At 39.5% G+C, this 26843-nt stretch overlaps 1 protein-coding gene across 2 annotated transcripts in view; it reads left to right on the top strand.

The window, feature by feature from the left end:
- The window catches only part of kcnh3 (potassium voltage-gated channel, subfamily H (eag-related), member 3), a 698780-nt gene that overhangs the window by 30654 nt on the left and 641283 nt on the right, over nucleotides 1–26843 (top strand). The gene's annotated exons all lie outside the window — the stretch shown is intronic.

Raw genomic sequence — 26843 nt, 5'->3', positions numbered from 1 at the left:
GAACCCAGGTCACTGGTGCAATTATCGTGTTGCACTAATCGTGCCATTATAATATGTGATGTACTGAATATGATGATGTATCATATATAAAATATGATGCATCATATGCTCATCACCTAGAACAAGGCGAAAGAGTGATCTTGAGTCAGTTTGAGGAGCAGAGAGCTAAGCGAAGTGGGCAGCAATTCAACAATACCCTATATTTGCAGCAACTGTGGCAGAGCCTGCTGTTCCAGAATTGTCCTTCATAGCCACAATCGACACTGCTAAACAAACCAGGGACTACTAGAGGTACAATACCCGTGGTCGATCACGACCGACAGAGGCCAAGAAAAATAAAAAAATATGATACCTCCAGATGCTATGAGAGTTTTATTTTCTGTAAAAATCATTGATGTGCCACCTTATTTATCAATTGCCTTCTGGAAATGGAAGTATTGTAGATCTGCAAGTTGCCCTCCAATCAATATTTTCTCTTTTTATTTCAGATTTTAGGTATCCAGACTATTTGCTCTTCAGTTATGTTAATTTTATGTATTGAGAGAGTGAAGCCAAGTAAACGATGAAATGCCCCAGAAAATCTAAAATAAATAATTCAAATGTGAGAGTGGCTGGGAGCGTCAATAATTGAATTTGTAAATACACAGTCTTTGGTAATTTTAAAAGCATCTCAAATTTCTTAACTACCAGTGAGCTGCTTTTGAAATCTCATAGCTGATTTGTGTTCTTTAGAATTCTACAGGCAGCAGCAAAGCAAGTAATAGTTTTATTTTGGTCTTTGCCTTGGACTCTGGCAGACTTCTCGGCTCTTCCTGGAATAACACCATGGGATATTTTATGTAGAGAAGGGGCAATTGAACAAGTCATTTCTGACAGTACAATACTCTCTGCTGTGCTTTTAACATGGCAGGGCAAGTTTAGACCTAAAGTGGTATTTGAACCCATGATCTTCTGACTTGTGTATCACTAAATTAATGTATTAAAATTTATGGGTAATGCATCTCATTTTGCTTATAACCATTGCATCATTGATACTGTTGGATGAAGAGAAAGTGAGGACAATGAATCCAAGTAATAGCGAAGTGCTGTGTCACAGAACTAGGCCATTAATAATATTCTCAGCACAAAGTACGAGTCGGTAAAAATTTGTATTTCTTACCCATCTGCACTTCTGGAAATTGCCAATATTTTGGAACTGAAGTTCCTGCCTCTGCAACATCTAGCAAAGAAATAAACTGGAGTGTTCCATGTCTTACCCATGTAATGACACTGAAGTCACCAAAACCCAACACTCAGTTGTGAGCTATCAGAAAAGTGGTGCTTTTTATTGTTTTTAATCATTGCCCGTGATTAAAAATGATTAGTTCTGCCAGAAGATCATCAACTCAGTGAAAGACTCTCTTTGATCTGCCTGAAGCCTGTTGCCCTTCCAGCACAGGAAGATGTCAGTGAGGGATTGCTACCAACTGGGTCTTTCCAGGCTGCAGAAGTATGTGCTGAGGGATGCATTAAAGCTTGACTCAACCAACGTGAGGCTTTCCGGGAAAGGACCACAATCTAGGGTCCTTCCTCGACTAGACATTGAGGGGGCTGAGACCAGAGGAGAAGGCCCTCAAACAACATAGATAGGAGTCACTACAAGAGGCCACATTAGTGGCAATGGTGCGAGAAGCAAATTAGAGGATTAATGTTGTAATATACTATAATGGAATAGATATATGAATACGCAAAATGACTTTGCTGTGTTTCCTTTGTGCATAGATTTATTGTGAATTAAATTTATTTTTGAAAACAAAAGTAAAAACCAAATGGATAATTTTAATGGTACTTCCTTCTGCTGTATTTTGTGTAATTAGTAACTCTCCAAATTTAATACCATGTATGTTGCTGTATAAGGTGACTGGGTGTAAAAGGTGACCCACAAAATCTCCACTTTAAAGTACTTTCTGTATTAGACTACCCCAATTTTTGGCACTTACTGCTGAGAGCTTACTGGCCCAGTAGTCCTTGACCAACCATCCCATTGACCAGTGAAGTGATGCTGTTAAGCACATGACTAAGCAACACAGTCTTAGTTATTTAAAATTTAACCAATTAATTTCAAGTATGAGCAAATATCTGTCAATGACCTCCCATAATATGCATCAAAAGTTCCTCGCTGGTGTAACATAAACACCAGTGACATCAGTTAGGAGTTGATTCTTTTACAGGAACAAACATGGTGTCAAGTATAATTTTACCATTTACTTGATTCACAATATTTTAAAAGCAAATTACCCAGTAAAGGTTTAAATATTATTAGCCTATTTTAATAAAATTATTACTTCTTCAGTCATCCTAAATAAAATCCTTCATCATTGACATCTGACATCAGAAGTTCTTGAGATGCATTTATCAGTGAATCCACAGAAGGATCAAACCCAGAATCAGATGAAGTACAGTAGCATCAACTTCCTTCTCATCCTCCCATAGCATATCTTGTGAATTAGATATTTTGGGCTTTGTAAAAGACTTGATGACTGTTTCCATATTAATATCATTCCATGCATTGTTAACAAAATCATGCAGTACATCCAGTTCTGGAGCACATATATCTCCTCCTTTTCTATATGACTTTTTGCCACTAATCATCCACTCATTCCATTGTTCACGAACATAGTCCTTGAATGGTCAAGTGGTTGTACAACTGAGGTTAATCCACCAGGAATAACTGTTATTCCAGGCTAGGCAGCTCTTTGTTCCCTCTGTTAATTGACACCTGAACATATTCCCATGCTATTTTTGAAAACTGTGCTGTTATTTTAAGGTATGATAAATTTATAATACATCTTTATTGTTTTAGTATAACATTGCTATTAATCAAGCTTCCCAAATGCAAGTTTCAGTGGAAAAATATAAAGTGGTTGGACTGTAGGAGTTATGTCAGTGTTTATGCTGTTCTCCATTGCCTTGGGGGACACTTTAAACCATAGTCAGATTTTATACTTGGCGTATAAGATAACCCTTGGTTTTGGGGTCACATTTTTAAGGTTCAAATTGGGTCTTGTATGCCAGCATATGGAACTCAAATGTTAGGACTTTTCAACCAAATTCATTGGGTATTATTTTCATTATATATTTTTTGGCTTTTATTGAGTTTCATTCTGGGATTCTCATTTTCTTCCCTGATGCTTCACTCTTGATTACAAGGGCAGTATGTATTCTCTTGGTTGTTTCCTGTCTGACCTGAGCAATTATCCACCCCTTGCTCGAGTTCATTTAGGAGACCAATTTGCAGCTGCATAAATAATGATATGAGGCTTTCAGGCTTGAGTGAAGTCGCGTTTTGGACATTGAATTGGAATGAAAATATATAAATCTTTTTTCATTGCTGTGGTCTTCAAAGAGCTGACTTCAAAAATGCTCTTTCTGTTTATTACAATTTAATACATCTGAAAACTCTGGCAAAGTTACTTTTCCTGACTGCTCTGAAGCAATTAGAAATTGAGAAAGCACTTGAATTTAAATAGCATCCTTGGGGCATTCCAAAGCACCTTATAACCAAATAAGTACTTACGAAGGCAATTATTCATTTAAAGCATATAGCCAATTTGAGTACAGCAAAATCTCGCAAACAGCAAATGATAATGATTGCTTTATTCAGTGGTTTCATTTGAATGATAAGGATTAGTCAGATTCATCTGAAAAATGCCATAAATCTTGCAAGTCCACCTGAGAAATCAGTCAAGGACTCGGTTTATACCTCCCTTGGTACTGCATGGGAAATTCAGTGTGATAATTGTGGTCAGGCTTTTGGAGGGGTATTTGAACACTCAGCTTGCAGCTGGTAATGTCGTCTCAGGGCCACTTTGAACAGCTCGCCTCTGAAACTATAGCATTATGATGTTGAAATGTTCATTGTTGAGCACACTGCTAAGTTGACACAGAATGGACTGAATGATCGTACATAACACAGGCATGTGAAAATGAATGGAAAAAGTAATTTATCTGAGAGAAAATCACTTCTAAATTGTGTTGTCGGGATCAATGTTTTGTCTAAATTATGTAATCCACTCTATGCACTTTGTTGTTCAGAACTCTTGTCATGTAGCAAATCAAATATAAATGTCCATTTGAGTAAGAGAAATTTCTATTAAAAATTCAGGTTGACCTCTTAAAGTTACTCATATATTTAATAATGAAAAGGCCTCTGAAATAAATCATCCAGTTTAAAGGTGAAAATTTTGAGCCTGCAACGTGTTCTAAATGTAAAAACCATTAAAATAATATGATAGAATTAGCTGAGTGGACTTGAAAATTAAATAAAAGAATGATATGGTGAATCAGCATATGGATTTAACAAATTAGGGAGTTTGGATGTTCCCGATCAGCGTTGTCTGGTCTCCGAATGTCGTCCTTGTAGTGCACTGTTAGCCAGAATCAGACACACACTTTAATCCCAAAGACTTCCACAGAGCCAGGCTGGCTGTGGCTGCAGCAACTCTGAGTGAGGCCTCAGGAGGCCGGCACAGGCTTATATCCCGGAGGGTGATAGACACCCGACCGGGTGGAGCTTGATCCATTCAGGCCGACTGATTGACAGCCAGCCAGGTGTTGTCCTGTCCCCTTACACTCCTGCAGGTACAGAGGTTGCCCCCTACAGTAGGCCGGTGGTGTACCACCACAGTCCTGTTTCCCATACATTTTAGATATGCAAGTTTTCCTTGTTTAGAGGGAAGGGTTTGATTATCAGGGTTTTTTTTTTCCTTGTTTTTTTTTTAAACTTTTTAGTATTTTGATATAATGGGTTTGACTGGGAAGGGTGCACAGAATTTGGACTATGTATGATCAAGGTTTTATTTGAAATATACAAATTATTTTCTTTCTTGTATTCCAGCTTATGTATTGAATCCATATATGCATATTATTTTTAAATTAAACTCAAGAACGATATTTTAAAATGAAAAGAAAAACAAGGATGGACATTTAAGGAAGTGTTTCATTTTTTCAATGAGAATGGGGACTGGGTGAGAAGAATATATGATTCTTGGCTAAGTTAAAGTTGATATCAAATTTAAAGAACAATTACACAATGATATGAAGATTAGTGGTGACCAAAGATCGGAAAATATTTGTCAACGACCAGAGACAAACTAAAAATTACATGAAGGCAGAAGAGCATGAGGGTGATCTAGCATAGAATACAAAAGCATAAAGGAAGAGTTTCTACCAATAAAGGAAATTAGCAACTAAACTCTGATCCATTAATGATTTATATTTGGAAATCAATGGTAATAATGATTTTATTGTCATATAAATTATACAATGTACAATTCTTGCTTCAGCTGAACCTGTGAAAGAAAAATACAATTGTATAGATAATTAAATAAAAATGACAGTAAATACAAAAGATAAATAATAAATATTTACCATTATCCCAGTGCAAAAAAAAGTGACTGTAATCATGCAGATTGTCATTTTTTGTGGTGTTAGAACAGGCCATGATTAGTGTAACAAGGATGGGTTCCAGAGCTTGATTGTTGTTGGAAATAAACTACTCTTGAATCTAGAGGTGATGTTGGGAATAAACTACTCTTGAATCTAGAGGTGTTGTTGGGAATAAACTACTCTTGAATCTAGAGGTGTTGTTGGGAATAAACTACTCTTGAATCTAGAGGTGTTGTTGGGAATAAACTACTCTTGAATCTAGACGTGCTGGTCGGCAGCCTTCTGAAGGTAGCAGTGCAAAGAGGCTGTGACAAGGGTGAGAGGGATCCAGAAGATGGCGGCCTCCACAGTCTGCATGTGGCGCTGCTGGGTCCTGAAGATGGTGGTGCCACACCCCCCCCCCCAAAAGATCGCAACGGTGATGAGTGTCCAGGATAGCGACCCCCACAATCCACTCGTGGCGCTGCTAGGAAGAGGTTTCGACCTGCACACTTTGGCATAGCGGCCCTTCTTCCCGCAGCTGGAGCAAATTGAATCCTTCACTGGGCAGAGTTTCCTCTGATGCTTGCCCAGGTCACAGAAGTAGCACTTTAGGTGCTCCCGAAGCACCTTGGCGGTGGTCGGGTCGCCATCAGAAACAGACGAAGGTGACAGGAGGTGATCGCCATGGTGAAGTCATTAGCAGAGTGAAGGGATGGCAGCCTCATTGTCGGTCGAGTAGGCCTCCATTTTCTAGAGAGCCACCTCCAGCATACCTGCCAGCTCTACTGCTCTCTGCAGACTGAGCTCCCCTTGTTCCAAGAGTCTCTGTCGGATGTAGTTCGACCTGATCTCCATGACACAGGTCCTCTGTATACTCTGTGGCAGACATGGTCTTGCATTCACAAACCCTGCCGAGTGCTCACAGGGTCCGAAGATATTCGGTGATGGACTCACCGGATTGTTGTTTGCAGGTCACTAAAAAGTGTCTGACATAGACAACATTGATCTTATGCAGGTACTGTCTTTGAGTATGTCCATGGCTTCCTGGTACAATGTAACGTCCCTGATCATGGGATACATCAAGGTGCCGACCCGGGAGAGCAGCAGTTGTACCATATCGTCTCTGATTGCACAATGGTGGAGGAAGCCTGCAGGAATGGTTCAAACCAGTGCAGCCAGAGCTCAAAGTTGGTGGATCCCTCAGGTGATTGAGGGTTGATCTCCAACTTTTCTGGCTTCAGGATCTGCTCCATTGTTTAAAAAAAAACTTTTAAGTGAATAAAATAGATGCACCATCAATTACTTGAGAGAGTATTGTTGAGAAACCAATAGGCTTTTATTCACTTAAGAACAATAGCACATCCACACTGTTCAACTGTCTTGCATTGAGGAGGAGGCTGTGGGGAGGGGCCACAGGTACAATAGCCAATAGGTGTGGCTAACCAGTGGTTTATCACACTCATCATTCACTATCATCTCCATGTACATCATAACTTGGTGGAAGTAAGGGTTGGGAAGAGCATAGCGATGGGACAGTGACATTGAGCTGAAAGGTGCACAAAAAGGTTGATCTTTGGGCTTGATGAGCACTTTTTTGTTATTTTTCTATTTTAAAGACACAGGAATAGATGTAAGCAGTTGGGATTTTGTGAATCCTATGCTTTAATTTTTTTTCCTGTGAAAACTGAAACCTGCTGGTATTTTCTGTTGTATGTGAATGTGTCGTGCAGTTTAAACTCTGCAATCCCAAGATTTCATTACTCATACTACAGAGAGATCAGAGTTCAAAACTCAGATTTATTGTTAGAGTACAGACATAACATCACATACAACCCTGAGATTCTTTTTGCTGTGGGCCAGGCAGAATTTCTAATAATCAGTAGTTCAAAACCCACTATATTCAAGAAAAGATAGATATACAAAAAAGAGAAATGTAAACAAAGAAATAATTGCAAAGAAATGATTATACAATACAGTCATTGTCAGCAAATTTGTAGATGGTGTTGGTGTTGTACCAAGCTTCACAGTCCCAGGCAAGAAGAGCAGATAGCTCAGTGCCCAGCCCCATGTTACACCAGTACTGATGGAGATGGTGGAGGAGATGTTCTTGCCAATTTGCAGTGATTGTGGTCTGGAGGTGAGAAAATCCAGTGGAGTAGTGAGGCCCAGGTCTTGAAGTTTGCTGATCAGTTTTCAGGGATGATAGTGTTGAATGAAAAACTGTAGTCCTGATGTATATGTCTTTGCTATCCAGGTTTTCCAGGGTTTTGTTCAGTGCCAGCAAGATGGCATCTGCTGAAGACCTGTTGGTGCAGGTGACAAATTGGAATGCACCAATGTCACCGCTTGGAGAGGGGCTTATGTACTTCAACACTCATCTCTCAAAACACTTCTTCACTGTGGATATGAGAGCCACTGGTCTGTAGTCATTTAGGCAGGTTACCAAACTCTTGAGCACTGGAATAATTGAGGCCTGTTTGAAACAGGTGGGCACCATGTCCAGCCAGGGTGAGATGTTGAACATAGTGAATACATTAGTCAGTTGGTAAGTGCAAATTTTCACAACTCGGCTGGGTTCCAGAATAAATGCTTTCCTTAGATTCACTCTCCTGAAGGCAGCCCACATGTCATCTTTAGATACTAACAGTAGAGGATCATCAGGGAACATGGGGGTATATAATGATACTTCCTAGTTCTGGTGGTCAATCGGGTGTAGAAGGCACTGAACTCATCTGGGAGTGAGACTTTTCTGTTTTCTACTGCACCAAATATGTAATAATGAACCAACAAATACAACCTAAGATTATCTGTAAAGGATGTGGGGCAGAGATTTACTTTTTACCAGAGGATGACTTGGAAATAATGCAACTACCATGTTTAACGATTGATGTAGAAACTTGAGTGTTTACATCCAACTGAGTGCTGAAGGAAAATAATCAAAATGATCATCTGAAGTTGTTGAATTCAGCATTAAGTCCTCAAAATGAGAATCAGAATTTATTGTCCTTAACAAATCTTGAAATTCAATGTTTTGTGGCAACATCGTAGTGCAAACATTTGTCTTACAACCATGTTACAAACTTATTTATTTTTTAAATTTTATAGTAATAGAGCACGAAAAGTAAGGCAGTGTCTTTGATTCATTGATTATTCAGGAATCTGATGGCAATGGGGAAGAAGCTATAACGTATGCCATTGAGTGCTTGTCTTTAGGCACCTGTACCTTTTCCCAATGGTAGCAGAGTGAAGAGGGCATGGCCTCGGTGGTGGGGGTCTTTGAAGATAGAGGCTTCATTTTTTTAAGACATCGTCTCATGTAGATGCCCTTAATGGAGTGGTCTGGTGCCTGTGATCTCACAGGCCTAGTTAACAACCCTGTGGAGTTTATTCTTGTCCTGAGAGTTAGCACCTCCATACTAGGCAGTGATGCAACCAGCCAGAATGTTCTCCATGGTACACCTTTTGAAATTTTTGAGTTTTCAGTGACATACCAAATCTCCTCAGACACCTCACAAAGTATAGCGGCTGATGAGCCTTCTTTGCAATTGTATCAACATGGAGGATCCAGGACAGATCCTCAGTGATATTGACACCCAAGAACTTGAAGTCCTTGACCCTCTCCACTACTAATCCCTCGATGAGAACTGGGTTGTGTTCCCCTGACTTCCTTCTAAAGTCCACAATCATCTTGGTTTTGCTAATATTGAGCACAAGGTTGTTGTCATTACACCATTCAATGTGCTGATCTATCCCCTTCCTGTACGCTTCCTCATTGCCGTTTGTGATTCTGGCGACCAACTGTAGTGTTATCAGCAAACTTGTAGCTGACATTGGAATTGTGCCTGGCTACAGTACAGGGTGTATAATGAGTAGAGCAGTGGGCTAAGCATGCATCCTTGGGGTGTGCCTGTATTGATGATCAGTGAGGAGGAGATGTTGTGGTCTTTCAGTGAGAAAGTAAAGGATCAAGTTGCAGAGTGGGGTACAGAGACGAGAGTTTGTAGCTTCCTAACCAGCACTGAGGGAATTGTGGTGTTGAAGGCTCAGCTGTAATCAATGAAGAGCAGCGTATGAGTTGCTGTTTTCGAGGTGATTCAGAACTGAGAGGAAAGCCAGTGATATTGCATCTGCTGTGGAGCAATTGTGATGTTAGACAAATTCCTCAAGATTTGATTTCAAAATTTCAGTTGAATTTGTTCAGATTACAGCTTTATTCTTTCAGATCTTCAGTATTTACTCCAGTTTTCTGGTAACTTGGGAACAAAAGTGAAAATGTGCCATTCCTGCAGGCAGCCCTTTTATGACCATCTTCACCCTTTTGTTACCATCTTGCATTCTTTCTTCATTTAATCTTTCGTACCTTCTACCCTATCAGACATTTCCTTTTGGTTCTCTTAACCTCCTCCCTTACTCTGCATTTTATTGCTTGTTTAATCTTTTAATTTCCCCAGTTTCTCTTTATACAGAGGTTGACTGACCTGCTGAGTATTTATTTTTCAGTAGGAACTTAGTCCTTTCATTCTGCAAAGCAATGTTTTGTTTTGTGCTTAAAATACAAAATAAAACCATCTTGGCAGGTCAGAGAGAAGGGGGAAAAAATCTTCCCAGTTCTGATGGAAAATCTTCAACAGGAAATTTTGATCATGCTTCTCTAGCCACAGATGCTGCATGAACAGCTAAGATTTTCCTGCATTTTCTGTTTTTACTTCAAATTTCTAGCACCTGCAGCTTTTTATATTTTTGTTTATTTCCTTTCTCCTAAATGGCTAGAACCTGCTTGGGTTCTTCTCAATTAAAAATTTAATTCTATATTTAATAGTATTGTAGAAAATCCAGAACATGGATGTCCATTGTGCTTGTGCCAATTTGCAGAAGAGAAACCTGCCAAATACCACCTTGAAGCCACAGTTTTGCATGACACAGCTCTTGAAGTACACGTGTTTATTTTAAATGTGACGAGTAATTCTCCCTCTGCCACTCCTTCAGACAGTAGATTTCAGACTCCCCAATTCTGGATAAAAAGGGTTTCTACACATCTGAGGTATTCTATCAAGGCTCCTAATAATCTTGTTTTTCAATCTCCCTTCAACCTCCTGTGTTCCAAGAAAGCAACTGTAGCTTATGCAATCTTTCCTAAATAAAAATATCCTGTCCTGGCAACATATTTGTTAATGTTCTCTGTACTGTCTCTGATCAATTCGCCTATTTCTGTAATACGGTGACAAGGTTTGAATGCAGTACTCAGTGTTCCAGCATAACCTCCTTATTCTTATGTTCCAACAAAGGAAAGCATCCATCTGCTCTTTTGAAAGATTTTTGATCTGTCTTGCTCTCTTTGTGAATCTGTGGGCAGACCTTCCACATTGACCACTGAATATACTCCCATTTATTGCCTTTTCCTTCTCATTTTTATCCTCTGCATGTATTTCATAACATTCCATTTGGCATTTTTCTGCCTCATAGAATATCCCTCCTGCAGATTCTCCCACAGGCTTGAGTTTCCTTCTCACTGCCCATCTCATGGCATTTTGAATCATTCGTGAATGCCTTATGCCTTGTTTTTCTATCTAAATCATTTATATGCATGACACAAAGTACGGATTTAAATTTAAAACCTACAGGACAGGATACTAAAAAAAAATCATTCATTTATAACTTTTTGCTTCCTGCTTATGGAGATGGTTTTTGAGTCCAATGCTACCTTCTCTTGAAGAACCAGAGAACATTACAGCACAGAAACAGGTCCCTTCAGCCCTTCTAGTCTTTGCTGAACCATTTTCTTTGCCTGGTCCCACTGACCTGCACCTAATCCATAGCAATTCAATTTTTGACAAAGCTACCTTATGGGTTCTTGACAAAAACAATGCTATTGCAGATATCAAGCAGTGTATTGTCATCAATCATATTTGTTACTACAGCAGAAAATTGTTAAATTATTCATGTTGAATTAATGAACTGGATTCAACAATAGTTGAATAGGAGAAGCCATGATTGCTTCTCAGACTGGAGGCCTGTGACTAGTGGTGTACCACAGGGATCAGTGCTGGGACCATGGTTGTTTGTCATCTATGTCAATCATCTGGATGATGTGGTAAATTGGATCAGCAAGTTTGCAGATGACACTAAGATTGAGGCATTGTGGACGTGGAGAGTGAAGGTTTTCAGAGCTTGCAGAGGGATCTGGATCAGCTGGAAAAATGGACTGAAAAGTGGCAGATGGAATTTAATGAAGACAAGTGTAAGGTATTGCATAATGTAAAGGACAAACAAAGAAAGGACATACACGGTAAATGGTAGGGCACTAAGAAGTGTGGGAGAACAGAGATATCTGGGAATACAGATACATAATTCCTGAAACTGGTGTCAAAGGTTCATAGGATTGTAAAGAGAGATTTTGGCATATTGGCTTTCATAAATCAAAGTATTGAGTATAGGAGTTGGAATGTTATGGTGAAATGTATAAGACATTGGTGAGGCCATATATGGATTATTGTGTGCAGATTTGGTCATCTAACTACATGAAGGATATCAATAAGATGGAAAGAGTGCAGAGAAGATTTACTAGGATGTTGCCTGGACTTGAACTGAGTTATAAGAAAAGGTTAAACAGGTTAGGACTTGATTCCATTGAGTGTAGAAGAATGAGGGGACGTTTAATAGAGGTATTTAAAATTATGAGGGGGCTAGACAGAGTAAATGTAAATGGGCTTTTTCCACTGAAGGTAGATGAGATACAAACCAGAGGACATGGGTTAAGAGTGAAAGGGGAAAAGTTTAGGGGGGACTTTTTCACACAGAGAGTGGTGGGAGTGTGGAACTGAAGTGCTGAATGTGGGCTCAATTTTAACATTTAAGAAGAATTTGGACAGGTACATTAATGGGGGAGTTATGGAGGGCTATGGATTAGGTGCAGGTCAGTGGGACCAGGCAAAGAAAATGGTTCAGCACAGACTAGAAGGACTGAAAGGACCTGTTTCTGTGCTGTAATGTTCTCTGGTTCTATTAATTAGATGGGCACTTCCTTTAACACATTCATGTTGATTACACCAAATTAATTTCTGCCCATCTATATGAAAGTTTATAATATCGCTTAAAATGGATCCCATTAATTTATTCACTACATAAATGCCCCACAATTATGTTTTTTTAAAAAAAGATAAGACTGTGAGGGATTAACTGATTGCTTGGTTGGGTTAATCCAATCAATCTTGAAACTCCCTGGTTAATTGTGGAGGAAACCAGCACAACCACACTGTGCAACAGAGTGTTGGTGCTAATATGTTGTCAGTGAATTTAATAATCCCAAGAGAACTCTTATCCCATTTTCTACAATGGTGCTTGCTTTGATACAGTACACAATTTTATGATGAAGATTACATTAAAATAATTGATTAATTCATAGTGAATAACTCATTTATTACAATATGTTAAACAAATTGGACTATCTGAAATAAATATCTCAATGGTGTTCTGGTTTCAAGTTTATTATCAACCAATTGCACAAGTTTAACCTGACAAAACAGCATTCTCTGGTCCTCCATAGAAAACATGCAGACATATGGCCAGATACAACACACATCGAGACAAACAATACATTTTTATATTCATGTATGTGTGAGTAAATATGAGATTCTCAGATGGTTAGTGTGAGCAGTTCCTTTGGTCATTTTACATTCTTACTGCCTGCAAAAAAGAAACTGTTTCTCATCCTGGTGGTACTGGTTCTGATACTCCTGTATCTCTTTCCCAACGCGAGTAGCTGAAAGATGCTCTGTGCAGGGTGGAAGGGATCCTCAGTAATTTTGCGCACCCTCTTCAGACAACAATCCCAGTAGGCCACATCGATGTGGGCAGGGAGGGGGTGGGGGAGAAGATCCCAGTGATCCTCTCTGCCACTCTTATGGTTCTGTTGATTGACCACTGATCCAAATCTCTATAGTAACTGTGCCACTTTGTGATGCAGCCAGCCAGGACACAAGGGTGTTACAATGGTGGCCAATAGCCTTCAGTCTTCTCAGGAAGTGCAGTTGCTTTTGCGCCTTCCTGACAAGTGAGATGTGTGTCCACAATAGGTTACTTGTTAAGTGGACTCCGAGGAACTTCTGCTCCTTACTTTCTCCACTACTGAATTATTGATGTGTCGTCAAGGGTGGAAATTCCTAGTCCCGCTGAAGTCCACGTCATCTCCTTCATCTTGTCCACGTTGAGACTCAGATTGTTATTCTCACACCATATCTCAAGATTTCCAGCTCTTCCCTGTGGTGAATCATCATTGTTGCTGATGAGGTCAACTACTGTTGTATCATCTGCAAACTTGATGAATCTGTTGGAACTGGATCTGGCCATGCAGTCATGGGTCTGTAGCATGAACAGGAGTGGGCTGAGCACACAGGCCTGAGGTGTGCCAATGCTCAGTGTGATGGTGCTCAACCTTATCCTACAAATTGTGGTCTTTCCGTTAGGAAGTCCAGAATCCAGTTACAGAGAGGGGTGTTGAGTCCCAACAAGGTAAAAATGACAACTTCTGACAAGATGATGAATGTGGGATACATCTGCAAAAGAATGCTCTTACAGCTCAAGGGTTTTCCATGAAGCCTTTGGCAGGAGCAAGTTGAGAATACCTTGAAACTGCATAGACGTGGGAGGTTTTAAAATTTTTTTTACACTGCCTTAGTATTTTCATACTTGTACTGGGGTCAAACCTAGCTCCATCATTCATTCTTTGTTTTCTAAGTGTGATTCTGGTTTGTGAACCTAGCACCAGCTCCAGGATATAATTCACTGCTTCCTGTCACCCATCTAGCAACAGTCTCTCTCGATCTGAATACTGTGTGTCTGTAAGGTAAAACATCATGAGATGGGAATGTGTAACAAGAAGGGGAGGTGTCCTTGTACTCCTGTTAGGTAAAACATCATGAGATGGGACCGGAGAAGGAGTCACCCAGTACTAAGGAGTAACAGAATGCATCCTTGTACTTACAAGATAAGAGAGACATTGATGGATTGAGAGGCAGGAAGCTAGCAGGGAAAGGATAGCAACAGTTTTAGTCATTGGACAAGTAATGATATGATGATGTTCTAAGCATGTATCCAAGGGTATAAAAAATCACCATTTTGCTGATAACGGCAGAATGCATTCTCCGACTAACTTTGTTAGTCGCAAGTGTTACAATCCGGTAATAAAGAACAAAGAACCCTGATTTCGACTCAGCCTGGTGTTTGTCTCACTCATTCATGAACAAAGCAGACCTAACAGTGTCCCACAACTCTCTTGCATGCTTACTACTGTTGCAAAGCTCACATGCATTGCCTACACATACTTCCATCTATTGAAACTTGCCTTTTACTCATTAATATAGTTACCTCTATTTTGTAATTCAAAATGGTGCACAACTTGCAGTAGAAACTACACCATTGGCAGGTAGGTGGAGCTCCATACACCTGCTTTGATGGATAAATGGTACAGCTAATTATGAGAATGCCTTTTGCCCAAGTTGTGGGCAGTAGCCATTTTGAAACTATCAAAGTCGACAATACCTTCATACTTTTTCTTCCTTCTCACATTCCAGCTCATCCTACTCTCACATTAATCTCATCATCTGCTGTAGATGGTGTAAAGCCATGCCTTTTTCTTTTTCTGAGGTGACTCTTCTTTATTTTTATTTCAACATGCAAGAACTATAAGTTTTTAAAAAAAAATTAGAGTAGAAGCTGATTTTGGCTATTTAAACCTGTGTCACCCAATTGTACCCAAATTAACCTACAATTCTATAGGTTGGTCATTCAGTGCAAGATAAAAGGCATGACCATTCCACTTGTGCCTATAAAGTTCCTCCTGGATCAGGTGGTAGAATTACTTTGCATGTCAAAGGACTGTCCTACCACATGCTGTACTTGATCTTAATATATGCTGCACTCCTGTAGATGAAAGTGAATGTGTGGCAGCTGCAAAGCAATATGTGTGCAGTCAAAACTGACATGCACCAAGGGTAGGGCTGCAGCAGACTTCAGCAGGGATTTTATCTGAAGCCTGCACCTGGCAATTGGAGTCAGATGACTCAGACAGTTGGATTTGAAAAGTTCAGATCAGCAGGATGCTGATTGAGCAATAAAGATCAAGTGATCCAGAGGACGTGTTTTCTTCATGAATTTGTGACACAGGGTAGTATAAATTCACTTCAACTCAGCAGTCTGGAGTCAGAACTATTGACTGGAGTTTGACACTCTGCATACAGCAGTGAGCAGGAAATTCAGAACCAACTAGTTTTTTTTTCTACAGGCCTGTAATCCTTGCAAATCTGCTTTCTCCCCATGCTGATCAACACAAAGAAGATTGAAATGTAGTTATCACATTGAAAGAAGACCTTCTGTATGTAATACAGGTACTACCCAACTTTCAACATATATGGCTTATGTCCATATGCAATATAACTGAAATTTTTTTAAAGAAAAAAAATAAAATTTACACAGATTATGTTGTACAAGGTATTTGACAAACTATAACATGAACACATGGCATGTAAGAGCCAAAATGTGTGTAATAAACTTGTTAGTCGGCATCCAGGGGTCCGTAGGCTGGGCACGGCCATCTTGATTTATGTGAGCATGCCCGAGTCTTTGGTTGGTACATGCATGATGGGTTACCGTATTGAAGTTTAGTTGGTGCATGCGTGAGAGTTAAGCGCCCTAATGATATTGTACCCTTAACTCTCACGCATGCACCAACTGAACTCCAATACATAAACCCACTGTGCATGCACCAACTGAAGATTCGCACATGTGCACAGGAATCAAGATGGACGCACCCAGCCTACAGATCCTAGGACCCTGGCTAACAAGGTAAGCATGGACCAGAATGTGAAAAGATTCGCCAAGGTTGATCAACAAATTCAGGAAGCTTTAAGTTGTTATCGTCAAATGTACAATGAAAAAATCATTTAATTAAAAAGTTTGCTTTAAGACTTCGATGCTGCACACACGCGGGCAAATTCCGACTTGCTTCCATTTCGAGATACGACTGATCCTTTGGCCCTAATTATGATCGTAAGTCAGGGAGTACCTGTGTGATATTTCAACTTCCTCTGACCACCCGGGAAGAAATCAGGCCTGCAAGTTGATTGTCGAAATCAGTTTGGCATTGTATTCCTTTTCCTAGTCTAAAATTGGTGCTTTATTTGGTGAATTGTTTTCTATGTCTCTTGGCAGATAAAACCTCCTGTTGCTTTTCTGCTGCTGTTGGTATCTTGTGCTCTGTTGCATGCTACTGCAGATTCTTCTACTTGCAGAGTTTATTGATGGATTGCTCTTTAAGGGATGATTTACAAGGAGCAACTGGTTAGTGCAGGAATCTTGAAGGCACCAAAATGTTCTTTAACAATCTCTCTAAAGACTTTGTACTTGAAATAGCTTTCAAAAGCACCAAATACTCATCGATTTGTATCAACGGCAAGCCAGAGTTGATCAATAATTGATACATAAATTATTGCATGGAGGCACAAGGGATTGCAGATGCTGGAATCTAGTGTGGAAAAACAGACTGCAGGAGAAACAAAGGTCCTGAAGTAAAATTTTGACCTGAAATGTTGTCTATCCAATTCTTTCCATGGATGCTGCCTGATCCATTACATTCCCTCAAAAGTAAGTTTTGTTTTTCTGTAAATAATTCACAATCCACTTAAATGGAACTGATGAAGGGGAGAAGTGAAAATAATAATGGTGTTTTCTGTTTTATGTGCATAGCTCTCATGCTTTATGTGAGGGCATTGAAACACCAATTTTCATAATACTTGCCATTGTGTACATTGTGATCTCCATGCTTTGAGCAACCAATATATGACAGTGACCTGTGATCCTGAAGGTTTGTTCAAAAAAAAGTTGCAGTAATTTTATTGAGATATTATTTCAAATACAATCTCTAAAACTTCTCAAAAAAAATTTGTCTTTAATTATTCCCACACAATGCAACATTCTTTGACAGAATAAACATCCCAAACTTTGCAGAAGTGTCATTAGACCGCTGTGGCAAAAGTGTAATAGAAACCAATTTCTGGGTCAAAGAGTGAGATTTTCAAGATAGATTTTACAGGGGAAACTGGTATCGTGGTCAAAATTCCTGTGCTTCAAGGTTTTGACAGCTGAAGGCATTGTAACCAATGGTAAACGGATTATAATCACTCACAAGTACAGTTGTTGTCTGGGAAGATTGCAGGGATGGAGGAAGTTAGAGATCTAAGAATGAAATGAGGTCATGGAGAATTTAAAAATAAACATGAGCATTTTAAAGAAACAGCTTGGTTAATTGTGAGCCAGAGTGATCATCAAGAATAGGAGCGAAAAAGACTTGGTAAGAGTGGGGACAAGTTTTGTTTCAAGTTTATGGAAGATGGCCAGGAATTATGGTGGAATAATGATGTCTTGAGATAACAAAGGCAAAAATAAACATAGCCATTATAAATCATTTTGGCACCATCTAGAAGACAATAGACTTACCGTGGTTTTCTATATTTTTCTGACCACTTTTAAGATTGACATTTGAAGTTATTAATTTCAAATTTTTTTAATATTCGGTTGATTCAACAGCTTTGTGTTCTTGGAATTTGTGCATTACGAGGTGTGTGAGTGTATTGGCAGTTGATTATATTAATTATACTCAACATCTGTCAATTTAATCAGCGTCTTTGACTTGTTATTTTATCATGATTTTGATCAATTAAAATTAACCCAAATCTAGATTATGACATGCGGAGATGATCATAATTTTGGTGGCGCTCTGGTTTATTCACACCAATGCATGTCAAAGAAGAGCTGGTTGATTGCCAGGAGTCTGTTAGCTTGCAGCCAAATGACTTGAGATACTGTTTCCTGCACTGAACTGTTCAGATCTGCCAGTTGGCTTAAAGTATTGGCAGAAGAGTTGTTTGGTTTTGTAAACCTTTAATTTTTTTCAGTTCACTGAACAACAGCATAGCATTTTATCGACATTTTTTCGATCAGTGGTAATCAGAATCATGTAGTATTACTCCTTCTCACTTGAAGGATCCAAGAGTAGGCACTGTGTTGACTGAAAATATATTATTCTTCATTTAAGATGTTTCTCTGCCTTCTCTCTTTAAGGTCACACTAAACAAGAAATTCTATTTATTTTCTCCTATCCACCCTAACATGTATAATATGAAATCAAAATGAAAAAGTGAAATCAAATCCGTAGCTCGAAGGTACATAGGATCAGCAGATATAGAATCCTTATGGAGTGAAATTCGAATGTCTGCAGACACTGTGATGGGAATAAAAACACAAGGATACTGGAGGAACTCAGCAGGTCTTGCAGAGTCCAGAGAAGGTAAAGATTTATAGCCAAAGTTGCTTCAAAGTGTGAACAAAAAGCAGGCGTGTGTCTGAAATAGAAAGGCTGGGGAGGAGGAATGAAAGGGCAAGGGGAGGAGCATAGGCCAATGGGCAAAAGGTGATAATTAGACATGGACAAGAATTGATGGGGAGGGGGTGGCTCTGTGAATGCAGAGATAGAGAAAGGAGGCAGAGGGAAAGGGGGAGAGCGAGAGAGACAGACAGAGCTCGAGGAAAGGAGAAATAGGGATGGAGAAGGGGAGAGATGGGGTGGAAGGACTAATAGAAACTGAAAAGGTTGATGTTAATGCCATCTGGTTGGAGGGTGCCCAGAAGGAAGATGAGTTATTGTTCCTCCAAGTTGTGAGTGGTCACAGTCTGGCATTACAGGAGACTAAGGACAGACATATCTGTATGGGAATGGAGTGAGGAGTTGAAATGGATTGCCATTGGAAAATCCATGCTATTGTGGCAGACCAAACTGAAGTGCTGAAAGAAACAATCTCCCAGTCTGTGTCGGGTCTCTCCAATGTAGAGGACACCATAACAAGAGCACCAGATGCAATAGATTACACCTGCAGATTCACAGGGAAATTGTTGCTTCACTTGGAAGGACTGTTTGGGGCCCCTAATGGTGGTGAAGGAGGAGGTGTGGGTGCAAGTATAGCACTTCTGTTATCACAGGGGTAGGTGCCAAGGGAGTGATTGGTGGGAAGGGATGAATTGTCGAGGGAGTCACGGAGGGAAAGGACCCTGCGGATGTGTCTGATGATGGGATCACGTAGTGGGTTGCAGAAATGGCAGATGATGATGTGTTGGATGTGGAGGCTAGTGAGGACAAGGGAAATCCTGTCCTTGTTGCACGTGGGATGATTAGGGGGCCAGGCATATGTACGGGTAATGGAGGATATTTGAGTGAGGGCCGAGATCATGGTAGTAGAGGGGAAGCCACAGTTTTCAAGGAAGAGGACATCTCAGATGATTTTGCACAGAATACCTCATCCTTGAAGCAGATGCGAAGGAGATGGAAGAATTGTGAGAGAGGAATGGAATCCTTACAAGGGACGCTGGTGAAGTGGTACGGGGAAACAAAATGGTTGTCTTCACTGTGGAAGACACTAGTAACATGCCAGAAAATCGAGATAGTTAGGGAGCAGACGTGAATGTATCATATTACCCTGCGAAGCTAAAAGATTGGAAGATGGATAAGTCAACTAGACTGGATGGAGTACACCTTGGTTACTGAAAGACAACTGAAAAGATTGTGGAAGCACTTGCATTCATCTTTGAAGAATTTCTAGATTCAGCAATCATTCTGGAGCATTGGAAAATTACAAATGCCACTCTCCTCTTTTAGAAGGGATAATACAGGATAATTATAGTCTGGTTAGTTCAACCTCAATGGTTTACTAGATTCTAGAGTCCTTCATGAAGGATGAGGTTAGTGGAGGGACAGGATAAAAGATAGTTTCCTTCAGATGACCTCTTGTCTGACAAATCTTTTGTCATTCTTTGAGGATGTAACTAGCAGGATAGACAGGGAATGTTGTTTACTGTACTTGGATTTTCAAAAGGCGTGAGGTGAGTGAACAGATGATGTCATGAGAAAGATGCTGGCACGTTGACTGGCAGAGGGAAAGAGTATGAATAAAGGAAGTCTTTTCTGGTTGGCTGCCGGTTTTCTGCAGGTGTTGGGTTCTGCTATTCTTCATGTTATATGTAAATAACTTAAATGATGGAATTGATGGCTTTGTGCCAAGTTTGAAGATAACACAGGATAAGTAGAGCGTGCGTAGAATTGAGGAAGCAAGGAGTCTGCAGAGTGACTTTTGCAGTTTGGGAAAATTAGTGAAGAAGCAACAGATGCAATATGGCATAGGGAAGTGTACGGTCAGCTCTTTGGAAGAAGGAATAAAAGCGCAGATTATATTCCAAATGGGTAGAGAATTCAGAAAATAGAGGCACAAAAGGTCTTGGGAGTCTGAGTGCAGGATTTGTGGAAGGTTAACTTGATAGAAAGGAAGGTAAATGCAATCTTTATACTCATTTCAAGAGAACTAAAATCTTAAAACAACGATGTAATGCTGAAGCTTTTTGAGATGTTGGTCAGACCATGTTTGAAGTATTGTGAGCAGTTTTAGGCCCCTGTATCTAAGGTGCTGGCATTGGAGAGGGACGAGAGGAGGTTAATGAGAATGATCCCAGGAATGAAAGAGTATGAGTAGGTTTGATGGCTCTTGGCCTGTATTCACTGGGAGTTAGACCAATAAGGGGGAATGTCATTGAAACTTACATAATATTGAAAGGCCTGGATAGAGTGGACATGGAAAAGATATTTCAGTAGTCAGAGAATCTAGGACCAGAGTGAACAACCTCAGAATAAAATGATGTCCCTTTAATATAGACTCATGGACTGAATGGTGTGATTCATCTCTGATGTTTTATTGTTAATTTGTATTTTTCACAGTGAACCATATCAATAAAAATACATATAAGCATTTCCCTCTTAAATATACACAGTGGCATTTTCTCCCCTTTTTACCCCCCCTACCTTCTCTCCCCCCTTCCCACCCTCCTCTAAACCCATTAAACATTCAACATATACAATACATTAAAACCATTAAACAATGTCATCACACAATGAAAATAAATTTACACACTGGATCAAGTCATTTTGCCTTCTTATCATTTTATCATTTTAAGGGGTAGAGGGCTGAGGCAAGCCCTCTCTGTTATGTTCCATGTACGGTTCCCAAATTTGTTCAAATAATGTGACTTTATTTTTTTCAATTATATGTTATTTTTTCCAATGGAATACATTTATTCATTTCCATGTACCATTGCTGTATTCCAGGCTCTCTTCTGATTTCCAAGTTGACATTATAAATTTTTTTGCTACAGCTAAGGCTATCATAATAAATCTTTTTTGTGCTTCATCCAGTTTGAGGCCTAATTCTTTACTTCTTATATTACTTAGAAGATTTCTAGATTTTTTGGTATGTTGCTTTTTGTGATTTTATTTAATACCTGATTTGGATCTTCCCAAAACTTTTTCACTTTCTCACGTGCCCAAATTGCATGTACTGTTGTTCCCATTTCCTTCTTACAGCGAAAACATCTATCTGATAATGTTGGATGTTTTTTTAACTTTTAGGGTGTGAGATATATCCAGCTCTGACATCTTGAGGTCAAATTTGCACAAGAATTTTCCCTCCCAAAGCTTGCTAAGATTATTGATTGGCGACTGGGAATAGCTCAATGCATTTCAAAATCAAACTGGATGCAAAATATTTTCATCTAATTTCCAGATATTTTCTCTTATTTTTAAAAAATTTCCATTTTAAACATCATTTCACTTTTCTCAGCAGGTACTTTTGCTTTTGCCTCTGTATTCATTTCCCTTGTTAGTAATTTTGACTCAAGCTACATATTACTGCACTAACGAGGTAACTTGAGCTGATGAAGCATTTGGCCTCCAAAAAAACCTCGGTCCTAACTAAACCCTGTGATTTACTGTCTCCATCTCCACTCTTAGGTGCCAAGCTCCCTCAGATACGAATAGTTCAGTTTTGGGGACTGTTTCTTCAGTCGCTATGTCCCTCATTCTAATCAAGCCTCAACTTAAAATCTCCTTCACTGACCGCATGACAGTAAACATCATTATGTTTGGTGCTTGTATCCTTTATAAGAACAATATTTAGCATGCATTGTTATTTTTAATACATTGTATCAATCATTACTGAAGGATGAGTGTTGTAGAATGTATTTAAATGGAATGTGTCATGCATCTGCAGAGGGAGTAATCAAGAATATACCATTAACCTCAAATGTCGAAGAAATCCTGAATAGAGTATGCTTTTTTGGTCCTTCATGCTGGTCAATGAGAGCCAAGATGTTTACTGAAAATACCTTGAGCACTTCTTGTATATCTGGAGTAAACTACTGTCATGGTTGTCATTAGCATTTGTTGAGAGATCAGGTTAGTTATCTACTCTGGATGCTGCATGACCTGCTGAGTTTCTCCAGCACTTTTGTGCATTGCATTCAGGTCCAGTGTCTCCAGATTTTCTTGTTTAACTCTGGTGATGGGCTACAGTCATGTACCTATGAACTTTGGTGGAACTCGACCTCTTCGATTTGAAGGACTGTGTAATTTAAGCAACTGCAGCATTGGGTGATGACAAGATCCTGGAGCCACTCAACCACATATTAGTCTCGTCCCAGAGTTTGCAGTATCAAAAGGTCTAGAATTTAGAGAAATCGTACTGGTATTAGCAACTACAGTTTGAACAAGATTGGCTTTGGCATTAGAAAAAGAAAGCTCAATCACCACTTCCCCGCTCTCTGAAAAGATGGGAAAGAGCATGGTGAAGGCTGTGATTTGGCACTCATCATGTTGAGCACAACAGGAGCTTCAGCCATCCATCTAAAAGACTTCTTCACATTAGTCTTGGATAATCACTAAAATGTAGAATCCACTACAGGTCAGGCAGCATTTGTATATAGAGAAACAATGTTTCAAATCAATGAGCCCTAATAATTTTTTCAAAATCTCATACAAGTGTATATGTGCACTGTCTACATCTGATACCAAGCAGAAGATGGTCTGATTGTCTTTTGACAGATTGCTGCTTTTTTTCCCACAGCAGTACTGATATACAATGAAATCTTAATAAATTTACACAGCTTTGACTGAAATTCACAACTGGATATTTTTAATAAGCTATTCATGGCACAATTTGTGTGCAATAATCGTTACAGAAATTCTGAGAGCACCAAAATGACAGAACAGAATTGGTGGCTCTGTTTTCAGAAATAGATATTTTATTACTGCATTTTTTTGACTTGTAATTGTCAGTTGCTAACCGACCATTCACAATAGTGCTGTGCATTTTAACATTGCAGAAAATAACAGTTCTTAAGTTTGTGAATGAAAATTCATATAGTCCACTGAGTGAATGCTCGTGCTGCATCTTTCAGACCACAGTGTTCTGTGACACAGGTAATAGGCATTGGCATCAACATATCCAAGTTCTATTCAGGCACAAAGTCTGTGCTGGCGTGCTAGTCTAGAGAGGAGATTCAGCAGCCCAGCACACAAAAGGATATGTAGTTTTGCAGACGAGTGAAAGATTAAAGTCCTCAACTGTCTCATGGGCACTCAAAATAGTTGGAGTCAAACATTACATAAAGGAAGACAATTGTGATCAGTAACCCACTCCAGGGCATCACTGGAGGACTTCCTCAGGACCGTATTCTGGGCCCAGCAAATTTTTTTCTCCCCAGCTGTTTCGTCAATGACTTTCCTGACATCTTGAGGGCAAGACTGGCCAATTCTGCAATTTCAAAGTTCATGTTTATTATCAGAGTACATACATGACATCACAGACAACCCTGAGATTCTTTTCACTGTGGACCAGGCAGAATTTCTCATTATTGGTAACTGTAAACTGTACATAAGAAGAAAGCTATGTCTCTAAAAGAGAGAAATTTATACAAGAGACGCACGCACGCACGCACGCACGCACGCACACACACACACACACACACACACACACACACACACACACACACACACACACACACACACACACACACACACACACACACACACAAATGCAAACAAACTGACTGTGGAAATACAGAAAAATAAATATTTAATAAATAATTGAGTAAAGTAAGAGTAGTTAAATTGAGTCCATTGTTTAGAAGTCTGATAGTTGAGGGTTAGCAACTATTCTTGAACCTGGAAGTTTAAGTCTTGTGGCAGCAATACGTCTTCCCTGATGGCAGTAGTAAGAACAAAGCATGTCTTGTGTGGTGTGGAGCCTTGATGAGTCCTGCTGCTCTCCAATATCCATATTGTGTAGATGCTCCCAGTGGTGGGGAGAGTTTTTCCTGTGATGCAATGGGTTCTGTCCACTACTTTTAGCAGGGCTTTCCGCTCAGTTGTATTGGTTCCCCCATACCACGCCGTAATGCAGCTGGTCAGCATTTGTAGAAGTTTCCTTCCAATGACATACTGAATCTCCACAAACTACTGAGGAAGTATTGGCACTGACGTGCTTTCTTCACAGTGGCATTTGTGTGTTGGGTCCGGAAAAAGTCCTGTGAGATGGTGACTCCCAAAAATTTAAATTTGCTCACTCTCTCCACCTCTGATTTCTCCCAATGATCACTGGATTGTACACTTCTAGTTTTCCTTTTCACAGTCTACAATCAGCTCCTTAGGCTTGGTGACATTGGTTGTTGTTAGTAAATGTCAGCCAGGTTTTGAATCTCCCTCCTGTATGCTGACTCATTGCCCTTTTTCTATACAGTCTATTACCGTGGTATCATCAGCAAATTGCTGTATCCACCCATATGTAGAGCAGGGGTACCTGTGGTGCTCTGGTACTGATGAAGATTATGGAGGAGATGTTCATGCCAATCTGCACTAATTGGTGATGGAGGTGAGGAAATCCAGAATCCAATTTCACAGAAGGATGTTGAGGCCCATATCTTTGAGTAATTCACCTATGACAATGGTTCCATTTTTTTGCCCCTCCTGATGGGCAGATCTCTTGAGCCACGTATTAGCATCAGATAATATAACCATCTAGCTGATCCCAGAAACCCTATGACTGAAATGTCTTTGTTTTATCCGCTCCATCATGACTCCCCACCTGGTCCCCTCCCATCTCTGCAACTCTAAACTAATTTTGACTTGAAATTTGTGACTTGATCTGAATGGTTAACTGTTTCTCTTCACACAGATTCCACCTGACCTGTTGAGTGTTTCCAGCATTTTAAATTTAATTTAGACATACAGCAAGATAACAGACCCTCCCAGACCACAAGCCTGTGCCACCCAAATACACCAATCAATCTACATCCCCCGTATGCTTTGGAGGGTGGGAGGAAATCGGAGCACCTGGAGATAATCCAAGCAGACATGGGAAGAATGTACAAACTCGTTACAGAGAGCGCAAGAGTTGAATCTGGGCCACTGGCACTGTCATCACATTGCTCTAACTGCTAGGCTAACCGTGCTACCCAGGGCTTTTTTTTTCATATTTCCAGCAGCTGTAGTTTGTTTCTGATTTTAAAATAATCTACTTTCCATTGTTTACATTTTGTGTGTCATCTCAATTTTGAAAATTTCTGCATGGATCAAGGCTGTTCGTGAATATGGTCAGGATTGATCCCCAACTGAACTTTTGCGTCCAGCCTGCTCTTAACATAATTGGCAGAAAATGCATAAAAATTCAACCCACTATAACTGCTGACAGCTTTGAGGGTGGTAATTCCTGAGTACCAGTCTTGGTAAAGTACAGCCACTGATATTGCTCCAATGAGTTCTATATTTCAGGTGTATGTTATTTTGTCTCTTCCAGCCTAATTAATTTGTGTTTTGTAACCCATTTTTTTCTTCAGTAGAGATGCTCATAGTTCAACTCAACCATATTAGTTCTCAAGTATTAATGTGATCAGATTAATACATGCAATGGACACTGTAGCTCCATGGCTAATTAACTTTGTGACAAATTATTGGTTAACCCAAACAACATCCAGATATTTACATTAACCTTGGAAGGAAGAATAACCTAGGGATTTGAGCTGCAGTACTGGTTGAGAGGAGGATCACCATCTGTTCTGATGTGAATATCTTTTGGTAAGATTTATAATCATGTTATTAATTAATCTTCAGATTATAACAGCAAATGTAGTTCTAGTCAGACTTATTTTAAGAACAGGAGATGAGTTTCTTTATTTTGTATTGGATAGATAATCCAACAATATCAATTTGCTGCACTAGATGTTTTAAAAATGAGATTTGTTTGATAGAGTATTAGAAATCTTTGGCTCAAAGAATTGTGGGTAATTGGGCAGAAGACCTCAGAAATGCAATTATTTTGAAATCTTTAGGTATTGGCCAAACTTGTAAGATCTTCCCTCCATTAAATTGATGCCTAAAGGAGGACTGCGCATAAATCTCCTTTCACAATATTCATCATTTGGTCATAACTTGAAAAAGAACTGAGCACTCATTGTTTGCTTAAAACTCAGCCCTGTCAAAGAGAAGCAAATGATTAGTAACTATTATTATA

Source organism: Narcine bancroftii, chromosome 4 (assembly GCF_036971445.1).
Source record: "Narcine bancroftii isolate sNarBan1 chromosome 4, sNarBan1.hap1, whole genome shotgun sequence".
Classification (NCBI taxonomy): domain Eukaryota; kingdom Metazoa; phylum Chordata; class Chondrichthyes; order Torpediniformes; family Narcinidae; genus Narcine; species Narcine bancroftii.
The sequence above is the reverse complement of the archived record's forward strand: the minus strand, read 5'-3'. Positions and strand labels throughout refer to the sequence as shown.